Source organism: Oncorhynchus nerka, linkage group LG25 (assembly GCF_034236695.1).
Source record: "Oncorhynchus nerka isolate Pitt River linkage group LG25, Oner_Uvic_2.0, whole genome shotgun sequence".
Lineage (NCBI taxonomy): Eukaryota > Metazoa > Chordata > Actinopteri > Salmoniformes > Salmonidae > Oncorhynchus > Oncorhynchus nerka.
This window is the reverse complement of record NC_088420.1, coordinates 11,970,826-11,984,396: the sequence shown is the minus strand read 5'-3', so window position 1 is coordinate 11,984,396 and position 13,571 is coordinate 11,970,826.

Here is a 13,571-nt window from a genome sequence, read left to right as displayed (position 1 = left end):
GGGCTTATTTAAGTGTAATCCATTATTTTAACATTTTACTTTACAATGCTTAATAATATGTATTCAATTTTTTATTTATTTTTTTATTTCACCTTTATTTAACCAGGTAAGCAAGTTGAGAACAAGTTCTCATTTACAATTGCGACCTGGCCAAGATAAAGCAAAGCAGTTCGACACATACAACGACACAGAGTTACACATGGAGTAAAACAAACATACAGTCAATAATACAGTAAAAAAAAAAAAAAAAAAAAAAAAAAAAGTCTATATACAATGTGAGCAAATTAGGTGAGAAGGGAGGTAAAGGCAAAAAAGGCCATGGTGGCAAAGTAAATACAATATAGCAAGTAAAACACTGGAATGGTAGTTTTGCAATGGAAGAATGTGCAAAGTAGAAATAAAAATAATGGGGTGCAAAGGAGCAAAATAAATAAATAAATTAAATACAGTTGGGAAAGAGGTAGTTGTTTGGGCTAAATTATAGGTGGGCTATGTACAGGTGCAGTAATCTGTAAGATGCTCTGACAGTTGGTGCTTAAAGCTAGTGAGGGAGATAAGTGTTTCCAATTGAAGAGATTTTTTGTAGTTCGTTCCAGTCATTGGCAGCAGAGAACTGGAAGGAGAGGCGGCCAAAGAAAGAATTGGTTTTGGGGTGACTAGAGAGATATACCTGCTGGAGCGTGTGCTACAGGTGGGAGATGCTATGGTGACCAGCGAGCTGAGATAAGGGGGACTTTACCTAGCAGGGTCTTGTAGATGACATGGAGCCAGTGGGTTTGGCGACGAGTATGAAGCGAGGGCCAGCCAACGAGAGCGTACAGGTCGCAATGGTGGGTAGTATATGGGGCTTTGGTGACAAAACGGATAGCACTGTGATAGACTGCATCCAATTTGTTGAGTAGGGTATTGGAGGCTATTTTGTAAATGACATCGCCAAAGTCGAGGATTGGTAGGATGGTCAATTTTACAAGGGTATGTTTGGCAGCATGAGTGAAGGATGCTTTGTTGCGAAATAGGAAGCCAATTCTAGATTTAACTTTGGATTGGAGATGTTTGATATGGGTCTGGAAGGAGAGTTTACAGTCTAACCAGACACCTAAGTATTTGTAGTTGTCCACGTATTCTAAGTCAGAGCCGTCCAGAGTAGTGATGTTGGACAGGCGGGTAGGTGCAGGTAGCGATCGGTTGAAGAGCATGCATTTAGTTTCACTTGTATTTAAGAGCAATTGGAGGCCACGGAAGGAGAGTTGTATGGCATTGAAGCTTGCCTGGAGGGTTGTTAACACAGTGTCCAAAGAAGGGCCGGAAGTATACAGAATGGTGTCGTCTGCGTAGAGGTGGATCAGAGACTCACCAGCAGCAAGAGCGACCTCATTGATGTATACAGAGAAGAGAGTCGGTCCAAGAATTGAACCCTGTGGCACCCCCATAGAGACTGCCAGAGGTCCGGACAGCAGACCCTCCGATTTGACACACTGAACTCTATCAGAGAAGTAGTTGGTGAACCAGGCGAGGCAATCATTTGAGAAACCAAGGCTGTCGAGTCTGCCGATGAGGATGTGGTGGTTGACAGAGTCGAAAGCCTTGGCCAGATCAATGAATACGGCTGCACAGTAATGTTTCTTATCGATGGCGGTTAAGATATCGTTTAGGACCTTGAGCGTGGCTGAGGTGCACCCATGACCAGCTCTGAAACCAGATTGCATAGCAGAGAAGGTATGGTGAGATTCGAAATGGTCGGTAATCTGTTTGTTGACTTGGCTTTCGAAGACCTTAGAAAGGCATGGTAGGATAGATATAGGTCTGTAGCAGTTTGGGTCAAGAGTGTCCCCCCTTTGAAGAGGGGGATGACCGCAGCTGCTTTCCAATCTTTGGGAATCTCAGATGACACGAAGAGAGGTTGAACAGGCTAGTAATAGGGGTGGCAACAATTTCGGCAGATAATTTTAGAAAGAAAGGGTCCAGATTGTCTAGCCCGGCTGATTTGTAGGGGTCCAGATTTTTCAGCTCTTTCAGAACTTCAGCTGAATGGATTTGGGAGAAGGAGAAATGGGGAAGGCTTGGGCGAGTTGCTGTTGGGGGTGCAGTGCTGTTGACCGGGGTAGAAGTTGCCAGGTGGAAAGCATGGCCAGCCGTAGAAAAAATGCTTATTGAAATTCTCAATTATGGTGGATTTATCAGTGGTGACAGTGTTTCCTATCTTCAGTGCAGTGGGCAGCTGGGAGGAGGTGTTCTTATTCTCCATGGACTTTACAGTGTCCCAGAACTTTTTAGAGTTAGTGTTGCAGGAAGCAAATTTCTGCTTGAAAAAGCTAGCCTTGGCTTTTCTAACTGCCTGTGTATAACGGTTTCTAGCTTCCCTGAACAGCTGCATATCACGGGGGCTGTTCGATGCTAATGCAGAACGCCATAGGATGTTTTTGTGTTGGTTAAGGGCAGTCAGGTCTGGGGAGAACCAAGGGCTATATCTGTTCCTGGTTCTAATTTTCTTGAATGGGGCATGTTTATTTAAGATTGTTAGGAAGGCGTTTTTAAAAAATATCCAGGCATCCTCTACTGACGGGATGAGATCAATATCCTTCCAGGACACCCCGGCCAGGTCGATTAGAAAGGCCTGCTCGCTGAAGTGTTTCAGGGAGCGTTTTACAGTGATGAGTGGAGGTCGTTTGACCGCTGACCCATTACGGATGCAGGCAATGAGGCAGTGATCGCTGAGATCTTGGTTGAAGACAGCAGAGGTGTATTTAGAGGGAAGTTGGTTAGGATGATATCTATGAGGGTGCCCGTGTTTAAGGCTTTGGGGGTACCTGGTAGGTTCATTGATAATTTGTGTGAGATTGAGGGCATCAAGTTTAGATTGTAGGATGGCTGGGGTGTTAAGCATGTTCCAGTTTAGGTCGCCTAGCAGCACGAGCTCTGAAGATAGATGGGGGCAATCAGTTCACATATGGTGTCCAGAGCACAGCTGGGGGCAGAGGGTGGTCTATAGCAGGCGGCAACGGTGAGAGACTTGTTTTTAGAGAGGTGGATTTTTAAAAGTAGAAGTTCAAATTGTTTGGGTACAGACCTGGATAGTAGGACAGAACTCTGCAGGCTATCGTTGCAGTAGATTGCAACACCGCCCCCTTTGGCAGTTCTATCTTGTCTGAAAATGTTGTAGTTTGGAATTAAAATTTCTGAATTTTTGGTGGTCTTCCTAAGCCAGGATTCAGACACAGCTAGAACATCCGGGTTGGCAGAGTGTGCTAAAGCAGTGAAAAGAACAAACTTAGGGAGGAGGCTTCTAATGTTAACATGCATGAAACCAAGGCTATTACGGTTACAGAAGTCATCAAAGAGAGCGCCTGGGGAATAGGAGTGGAGCTAGGCACTGCAGGGCCTGGATTCACCTCTACATCGCCAGAGGAACATAGGAGGAGAAGAATAAGGGTACGGCTAAAAGCAATAAGAATTGGTCGTCTAGAACGTCTGGAACAGAGAGTAAAAGGAGGTTTCTGGGGGCGATAAAATAGCATCAAGGTATAATGTACAGACAAATGTATGGTAGGATGTGAATACAGTGGAGGTAAACCTAGGTATTGAGTGATGAAGAGAGAGATATTGTCTCTAGAAACATCATTGAAACCAGGAGATGTCATTGCATGTGTGGGTGGTGGAACTAATAAGTTGGATAAGGTATAGTGAGCAGGACTAGAGGCTCTACAGTGAAATAAGCCAATAAACACTAACCAGAACAGCAATGGACAAGACATATTGACATTAAGGAGAGGCATCCTTAGTCGAGTGATCAAAAGGGTCCAGGGAGTGGAGAGGTTGGTTTGGGGGTCACGGCGATTTAGACAGCTAGCCAGGACATCGGTAGCAAGCTAGCATAGGATGGAGGTCTGTTGTTAGCCACCTCTTGCGTTCCGTCAGTAGATTAGTGGAGTTCCGTGTTGTAGAGGGGATTAGTCCAAATCACACAACAACAAAAAAATAAAAACAATAGATATAGTTATAGAGGCCCAAGAAGAAACATAATAATAATAAAAATAAATAAATTGTCCGATTGTCTATTCTGAGAGCATCCGGTAAGACAGCTAACGGTTAGCAGGCCGCAGATGGGCATTCAGGTACCGTCGCGACGGAGGAGCCAGCCGGATCTCCTTCGGGTAGATAACGTCGGCAGTCCAGTTGTGAAGGCCCGGAGGGGCTCCGTGTAGGCAGTAAAACGGGTCCGGATAGGTGACTGCAGCCCAGGAGTGATTGACGGAGCTCAGGAGTGATTGACGGAGCTGGCTAGCTCCGGAGTAATTGAATAGACACACGGATAGACAGATAGATAGACACACGGATAGCAGCCAGCTAGCTGTGAGATCCGGGAGTGAATGTCCAGAGAGCAGTTGAAATCCAGGGACATGGAGAGAAAAAATCGGTCCGGTATGTTCCGTTCCGAGCCGCACTGCGCCGTACAAAACTGGCGATAGATTTTCGAGTTAAAGGATAGCTGATGACCACAAACCGTGGTTAGCTGAATACGAACGAGTTGCCAGTAAAGAAGCTAACTAGCTTCTGATTAGCTTCTGGCTAGCTCCTGGCTAGCTTCTGGCTAGCTTCTTGGAGTTTCTGGTTAGCTTCTGGCTAGCTTCTTGGAGGATTGCAGATTTGATTGCAGATTTGAGGTAAATAATACGTATTTATACATATCAATTGGTGAGGCAGGTTGCAGGAGAGTGTATTGAAGAGGAGTTGATGGAAAATAAAAATAAAATGTATGTGAAAAAAAAGTTGTAAATATATATATATACACGACACGACAAGACGAGGACAAAAGACGTCTGAACTGCTATGCCATCTCGGGCAAACCAATATAAAATGTTATAAAAATGCTCATCTAGTTACATCTTGCTTCAAGTTACTTGCTTAGAATCTCCTAATTATCATCTAAGCAGTCACTGTTGTCATACATCAATCTAGGTAAACATGGATTAGGTTGCCTAAATCCCTATGATATACAGTACAATGGTGAATATACTGAACAGTTTATGAATGTTAAATGACTGCCCTTGCAGTTGCTATCTTTACTCCCTGGCAGCTCTCTGTTCTGGGCTTGACTTGATCCAAGCACCAACAGGGGACGTATAGAAACGTCCATAAAGCGATCCGTCATCCGCATTCATGCCCAATAATACTCGCCAAGAATGAATTACCAGCAAATCCGCCATATCATCATCTGACTGCCAATGACATACCTAAATGGTGCCCCCGAGGCATTTTTTGAAGTCGTGTACATCTCCTAATAACTGACAGTGTGGCTCCCACATTATGCCACATAAAACATGAATTTACACACCAGGAAATTCACAGCTAACAGTCACCACAACACGATCTGTCACGGAGTCAGATTCCAAAGGTAAATAAACATCAGACAATACAATACTATACCTTACCATTCAAAAGTTTGGGGTCACATAGAAATGTTAATGTTTTTGAATGAAAAGCACCTTTTTTCTCGTTTTTAAAAAAAATAGAATATCGACATAGGCGTACAGAGTCCCATTATCAGCAACGCCCTGACCTTATAGAGCTTTTTATGTCTCTAATTTGGTTTGGTCAGGGTGATTTTGGTGGGCATTCTATGTTCTTTTTCTATGTTTTTGTATATCTTTGTTTTGGCCAGGTATGGTTCTCAATCAGGGACAGCTGTCAATCGTTGTCTCTGATTGGGAACCATACTTAGGTAGCTTTTCCCCACAGGGTTTTTGTGGGTAGTTGTTTTCTGTTTAGTTTGGTTACCTTACAGAACTTGTCTCTTTGTTATTTTTGTTCAAAGTGTTCTGAGTTAATAAAAAATCATGAACATGTACCACGCTATGCTTTGGTCTCCTTCTACTCCATAGGATGAGCGTTACAATATACATATGAGATGAGTAATGCAATATATGTAAACATTATTAGTGACATTATTAAAGTGGCTAGTGATCCATTTATTAAAGTGGCCAATGATTTAAAGTCTGTATGAAGGCAGCAGCCTCTCTGTGTTAGTGATGGCTGTTTAACAGTTTGATGGCCTTGAAATAGAAGTTGTTTTTCAGTCTCTTGGTCACAGCTTTGATGCACCTGCAACGACCTTGCATTCTGGATGGTAGCGGGGTGAACAGGCAGTGGCTAGGGTGGTTGTTGTCCTTGATGATATTTTTGGCCTTCCTGTGACACCGGGTGCTGTAGGTGTCCTGGAGGGCAGGTAGTTTGCCCCCAGTGATGCGTTGTGCACCCTCTGGAGAGCCTTGCGGTTGTGGGCGGTACAGTTGCCGTACCAGGCGGTGATACAGCCTGACAAGATGCTCTCAATTGTGCATCTGTAAAAGTTTGTGGGTTTTAGGTGACAAGCCAAATGTATTTAGCCTCCTGAGGTTGCGCTGCCTGTGTGGGTGGACCATTTCAGTTTGTCCGTTATGTGTACGCCGAGGAACTTAAAACGTCACACACTTTTGTTTGTTGTTGATCATTTCACTTAAGTTGATTTTTGTGCAAAACGGTAGCTTATTATAGGTAAACAGACAACCACAACTGGATTGTTGTAGTAAATGACAATCTCATCTTAAGTTGTACCAGTTCAGTTATATTTCAGCTGATAGGCTACCTATCATTTTACTTACCTTGTGATAAATTCACTCCAGGAATAATGACTTGATAGCATTTCTGTTACAAAAGCAATAGCTTGGCCCTATTGAATGGGGCACAATTTGCTTATCAATCATCCTTCATACTCAGATAATGACTGTGAAAGGTCAAGTTGTTTCAATAGCTTGCCTTAGTCAAGGGTACCTCTTCTAAATGAGTTTTGCTTTGTTTATTCCACTGACAGCCTATTCAGATGGTAGCTATGTTCTTCATAACCTGTGGAAAGACCAATTTAACTAAAAGCAAACGCTTCAGAGCTTTCATCTCACACAATTCGTTGTGACTCACACATGAAGTAGAAAACGCCTTCTCGTTCATACTCACACTCTCTTTCCTTCCTTCTCTCCCTCTCTCTGCATAACTCACTGTCTCAGTTTTAATAACAGCCCATTCATTTTTTTGTCACACACACTCGTTCCCTTGCTCAGCCAAAGGAAGAGAGGAGACAGAATGAGCCGAGGGGAGACAGAATGAGCCGAGGGGAGACAGAATGAGCCGAGGGGAGACAGAATGAGCCGAGGGGAGACAGAATGAGCCGAGGGGAGACCGAATGAGCCGAGGGGAGACAGAATGAGCCGAGGGGAGACAGAATGAGCCGAGGGGAGACCGAATGAGCCGAGGGGAGACCGAATGAGCCGAGGGGAGACAGAATGAGCCGAGGGGAGACCGAATGAGCCGAGGGGAGACCGAATGAGCCGAGGGGAGACCGAATGAGCCGAGGGGAGACCGAATGAGCCGAGGGGAGACAGAATGAGCCGAGGGGAGACAGAATGAGCCGAGGGGAGACAGAATGAGCCGAGGGGAGACAGAATGAAAGCACAGCATGAATAATGAAATAATGACCAAATTGTAAAAAGAAACGCACACTCCCCTTGCGAGGGCGCTGACAGGTGTTTGCGGAGCGTGGGTGCGAAATCCATTAGAACCCTGTCAGAGGATGGCGCTGGGTAACAAAGGTGCTGTAATTACCCAGAGCCACGCAGACTGGAATCACATTTTTCACTTAGGCACCACTGCAACAAATGCAAAATGGCTGCCTCCATGTGTTGTCTTGGTATTCTGGTGAAAGAGAATTAGCAGCCTTCAGTTGAATGTATGTTTTAACTGGCACTGTATGTGTTTCTTTATTGGGGTCAAAGTCCATAAAGATGGATGATTGTCATAACGGTGTTTATGAACCAATGAATGTTAAGGTACGACCACAAATAATCATCATTGTATAGCTCGTGTCACCACTACAGCAGTGGAATTCCCCAGAAGTGGGATTGAATCAATATTTGAATTGACTTGTCAGGGGACAGGCATATTGGATGTGTGTCAGAGGAGATGAAAACGGTGTGAGGTTGCTGGTTGGTTTTGGTGATGGCATACACTTACTGTCAGCAATCTCACTTTATTCACTTTCAGATTAACATCTTTTTGCCAATCATTAATGGTAGATAATAAAGGACAAATCTACTAAATACAATGTCAGCGTATTACTCCCAGCTACTTCCTGTTTTAGACAGTTTAATTGATCAAATTAAGAGAGATTATTAAGAGCTACTGATACTCAGCGAGACATAAATAGTTTTCTCACAGCTATTGTTATTCTAAGTGTTTCCTTCTCAGAGATATCCCTCGGGCCACTTCCCCCCCCCCCCAAAAAAAACAACACATTTCTAATCCTCCGCAACATGACATTTGTTACAACCTTAATTAAACATTCTCATGCAGGCACACCTAAACAGCCAAGGATTGTCATTCTCTGAGTGTCGCTGGAGCATAGCACCAGGTTGTATATCTTCCCGAAACATCTGTTTGACATGTAACAATGCAAAATAACAGAAGAGGGAAGCCAGGCATAGACAAGTTTGACAAAGACGTTGTCTCGATACAATGCACTATTTGTTCTGCTGTGATGGTGGTTCGAAAAAGCCCCACTCACACCTGTGCTGCATAGCTTGATCTTTTGGTGGCTGTTGTTATCGATTTGAAGACTGTATATTGGACCCCAGGCAACATCATAATAAATAATAATACTAAATGAAGAGCTTATTTCCAAAACACTATAGGCACAATTTTTTTCAAATTTGGGTACCTTCATGTGTGTGTATAATATTACTGTTCTCAGAATTTTTATATTAATAGATTTTAGATGTATATGAAATTGTGTTTTTTGTGCAAAACGCTATATAGCCATTTAACTGGAATGAAATGTTTGTATCCTGTATATTTGACTGTGACATGGTTGTCTTACCTAGCTATTTTAAGATGAATGAATTTACAGTAAATCGATGTGGATAAAAAAAATCTCTTTTACTTGCAGATTGTGTTGAGGCAGCCTTAGACTGGCATCATCATCATTTTAAAAGGTCTGTAAAATGTATTTAATGAAGTAAATATTATCTAAAATGCTTAAATGTATATACATATGTGGTTTGGATAAAATGCACTAGTCCATTGTATGCATAGCTATGTTCCTGACCTTAACTGTTTGCTACTGAGTTGGTTGCTCAGGTTTAACCCAGGTGTGGTGAGTTAGATCATTCAAATCAAATCAAAATCAAATCGAATCCAACATTATTTGTCACATGCGACGAATACAACAAGTGTAGACTTTACCGTGAAATGCTTACTGACAAGTCCTTAAAACCAACAGTGTAGATCAAGAAGAAGAAAATATTTACCAAGTAAACTAAAATCAAAAGTTATAATCAAAAGTAACACAATAAGAATAACATAATGAGGCTATATTCAGGGGGCACCAGTAACGAGTCAGTGTGCACAGGCTAGTTGAGGTAATCTGTACATGTGGGTGGGGGCGAAGTGACAATGCATAGGTAACAAACAAACAGTGAGTAGCAGCAGTGTACAAAAGGGAGGGAGGGAGGGAGGAGGGGGTTGGTCAATGTATATTGTCCGATGGCTTGGGGGTAGAAGCTGTTGAGCCTTTTCATCCTAAACTTGCTCCGGTACCACTTGCCATGCGGTAGCAGAAACAACCGCCTATAACTTGGGTGACTGGAGTCTTTTATGGGCTTTCCTGTGACACCTCCTATTATATAGGTCCTGGATGGCAGACAGCTTGGCCCAGTGATGTACTGGGCCGTTCGCACTACCCTCTGTAGCACCTTGCGGTCAGATGCCGAGCAGTTGCCATACCAGACAGTGATGCAACCGGCGGTGAGGGAGGTCAGGATGCTCTCGATGGTGCAGCTGTAGAACCTTTTGAGGATCTGGGGACCCATGCCAAATCTTTTCAGTCTCCTGAGGGGAAAAAGGTTTTGTTGATCCTTCACGACTGTCTTGGTATGTTTGGACTATGATAGTTCGTTGGTGATGTGGACACCAAGGAACTTGAAACTCTTGACCTGCTCCACTACAGCCCCGTCGATGTTAATGGGGGCCTGTTTGGCCCGCCTTTTCCTGTAGTCCACGATCAGCTCCTTTGTCTTGCTCGTGTTGAGGTAGAGGTTGTTGTTCTGGCACCACACTGCCAGTTATCTGACCTCCTCCCTATAGGTCAGCTCACCATTGTCGGTGGTCACTGGACACTTGGACACTGTTCTGTCATCAGAAAACTTAAAGATGGTTTTGAGTCGTGTTTGGCCATGCAGTCGTCGGTGAACAGGGCATACAGGAGGGGACTAAGTACACACCCCTGAGGGGCCCCAGGGTTAAGAATCAGCGTGGCAGATGTGTTGTTGCCTACTCTTACCACCTGTGGGAGGCCTGTCAGGAAGTCCAGGATCCAGTTACAGAGGGAGGAGTTTAGTCCCAGAGTCCTTAGCTTAGTGATAAGCTTCGTGGGCACTATGGTGTTGAACACTGAGCTCTAGTCAATGAACAACATTCTCACATAGGTGTTCCTTTTGTCCAGGTGAGAAAGGGCAGTGTGGAATGTGATTGAGATTGCATCATCGGTGGATCTGTTGGGGCGGTATGCAAATTGGAGTGGGTCTAGTGTGTCCGGGAGGATGCTGTTGATGTGAGCCATGACCAGCACTTCAATGCACTTCATGGCTACCGACGTGAGTGCCACGGGCGGTAATCATTTAGGCAGGTTATCTTCGCTTCTTTGGGCATCGGGATTATGGTGTCTGCTTGAAACGGGTATTACAGACTTGTCAGGGAAAGGTTGAAAATGTCAGTGAAGACACTTGACAGTTGGTCCGCACATGCTTTGAGTACACGTTCTGGTAATCCATCTGGCCCAGCGGCATTGCGAATATTGACCTGTTTAAAGATTTTGTTCACATTGGCTACCGAGAGTGTTATCACACAGTCATCCAGAGCCGCTGGTGCTCTTGTGCATGCTTCAGTGTTTGTATTTAGCTCGTCTCGTAGGCTTGCGTCACTGGGAAGCTCACGTCTGGGTTTCCCTTTGTAGTCTGTAATAGTTTTCAAGCCCTGCCACATCCGATGAGCCTCAGAACCAGTGTAATAGGATTCAATCTTAATCCTGTATTGACGCTTTGCTTGTTTGATGGTTTGTCTTAGGGCATAGCGGGATTTCTTATAAGCTTCCGGATTAGTCTCCCACTCCTTGAAAGTGGCAGCTCTAGCCTTTAGCTCGATGCAGATGTTGCCTGTAATCCATGGCTTCTGGTTGGGATATGTACGTACAGTCACTGTGGGGACGACGTCATTGATGCACTTATTGATGAAGCCGATGACTGAGGTTGTGTGTACTCCTCAATGCCATTGGATGAGTCCCGGAACTGTGCTAGCAAAACAGTCCTGTAGTGGAACATCCGCGTCATCTGACAACTTCCGTATTGAGCGAGTCACTGGTACTTCCTGCTTTAATTTTTGCTTGTAAACAGGAATCAGGTGGATATAATTATGGTAAAATTTGCCAAATGGAGGGTGGGGTGTAACAGGTTTCTCCTTCCTCCTCTGAGGATGAGTAGGAGGAAGTAGCGGAGGACCAAAATGCAGCGTGGTATGTATACATAATGTGATTTAATGGAAAATTAATACAAAATACAAAAGAACAAGAGAATCAAAATGAAAACCGAAATAGTCCCGAATGGTGCAAACACTGAAACGGAAAAAGAATCACCCACAACTCAAAGGTGAAACCAGGCTACCTAAATATGGTTCTCAATCAAGGACAACAATTGACAGCTGCCTCTGATTGAGAACCATACCAGGCCAAACACAGAAATCCCAAATCATAGAAAAAAGAACAGACTGCCCACCCCAACTCACGCCCTGACCATACTAAAACAAAGACAAAACAAAGGAACTAAGGTCAGAACGTGACAGGGGGAGAGCTTTGTATGCGTCTCTGTGTAAAGGAGTAAAGGTGTTCTATGATTTTGTTTTCCCTGGTTGCATATGTGACATGCTGGTAAAAATGTGATAAAACTGATTTATGTTTGCCTGTATTAAAGTCCCCGGCCACTTGGAGCGCCGCTTTTGGGTGAGCATTTTCTTCTTTTCTTATGGCCTTATAGAGTTGGTTGAGAGCGGTCTTAGTGCCAGCTTCATTTTGTGGTGGTAAATAGACGGCCATGAATAATACAGATGAGAACTCTCTTGGTTGTCACACCCTGATCTGTTTCACCTGTCCTTGTGCTTGTCTCCACCCCCCCTCTTTCCTTCTTTCCTGTACCCGCCTGCCTGACCTCTCTGCCTGACCCTGAGCCCGCCTGCCGCCCTGTACCTTTGCTCCACCTCTGGATTACTGAACTCTGCCTGTCCCTGACCCTTAGTCTGCCTGCCGTCCTCTACCTTTGCCTTACCCTGGATTACTGAACTCTGCCTGTCCCTGACCCTTAGTCTGCCTGCCGTCCTCTACCTTTGCCTTACCCTGGATTTTCGACCCCTGCCTGCATTGACCTGTCTTTCCCTGTTGCTACAATAAACATTGTTACTTCGACCGTCGGCATCTGGGTCTTACCTTGATCCCTGATATTGGTGGATAGTGTGGTCTTCAGCTTATCATAAGGTACTCTACCTCAGGCAAGCAATACTTCGAGACTTCTTTAATATTAGACATTGCGCACCAGCTGTTATTGACAAAAAGACACACCTCCATCCCTCGTCTTCGCAGGTAGCATCTCTGTTCTGCCGGGGCATGGAAAATCCCGTTAGCTCTATATTGTCCGTATCTTCGTTCAGCCACATCTTGGTGAAACATAAAATGTTACAGTTTTTAATGTCCCGTTGGTAGGATAATCTTATTCGTAGGTCATCAATTTTATTTTCCAATGATTGCACTTTAGCAAGAAGGAAGGAAGGCAGTGAGAGTTTACTCGTTCGCCTCCGGATTCTCAGAAGGATGCCCGATCTGCGGCCCCTTTTTCGGCATCTTTTCTGGTCTAATTAGTAAAGTTATCCTAATTAAATGCTCATTCTAATTGATTAAGTGTGGGTGGGGTTGAGGAGCAAAGGGATAAACATTGTCCTTTTCTCTCAGTTTGGGATTGAGCACCATTTTACAATGTGCTCTATATCAGTTTGTTTGTGTGCTGTCCTGGATGTACAGGCAGTTGATTTAAGCTGTTTTGGTTAACTCTCTTTAGTCCCAGTAAGGGGAGAGTGATGCTCTGTTTAAAGCTGGAAAAGGGGTGATCCATAGTTATGCTGTTTAGCATTTAGGGCTAGTTTTAGCTGCAGTAGGAACCCTATTGAGGGGCTGAGCTTTAGTCTCGCTGTAATCCTTCATTTTTGTGAGTTTTTGTATTCAGAATGTTGCTGCTATGGACAATTATTTTTGAGGAAAGCCTTGTATCCTGAAATCTTGCATTTATAATAAATTAAAGTATGGCTCCTCATTCCCACATATCACCTTCCTTGGCTACTCTGGGACCACTATTCTACACAGATCTCATGTTACTGTATTAAATGATTTGTATTTATTAATTTATTTTTTAAATATTGATGTCGCAAAAGTATAATTTGTACAGCTCTTCATT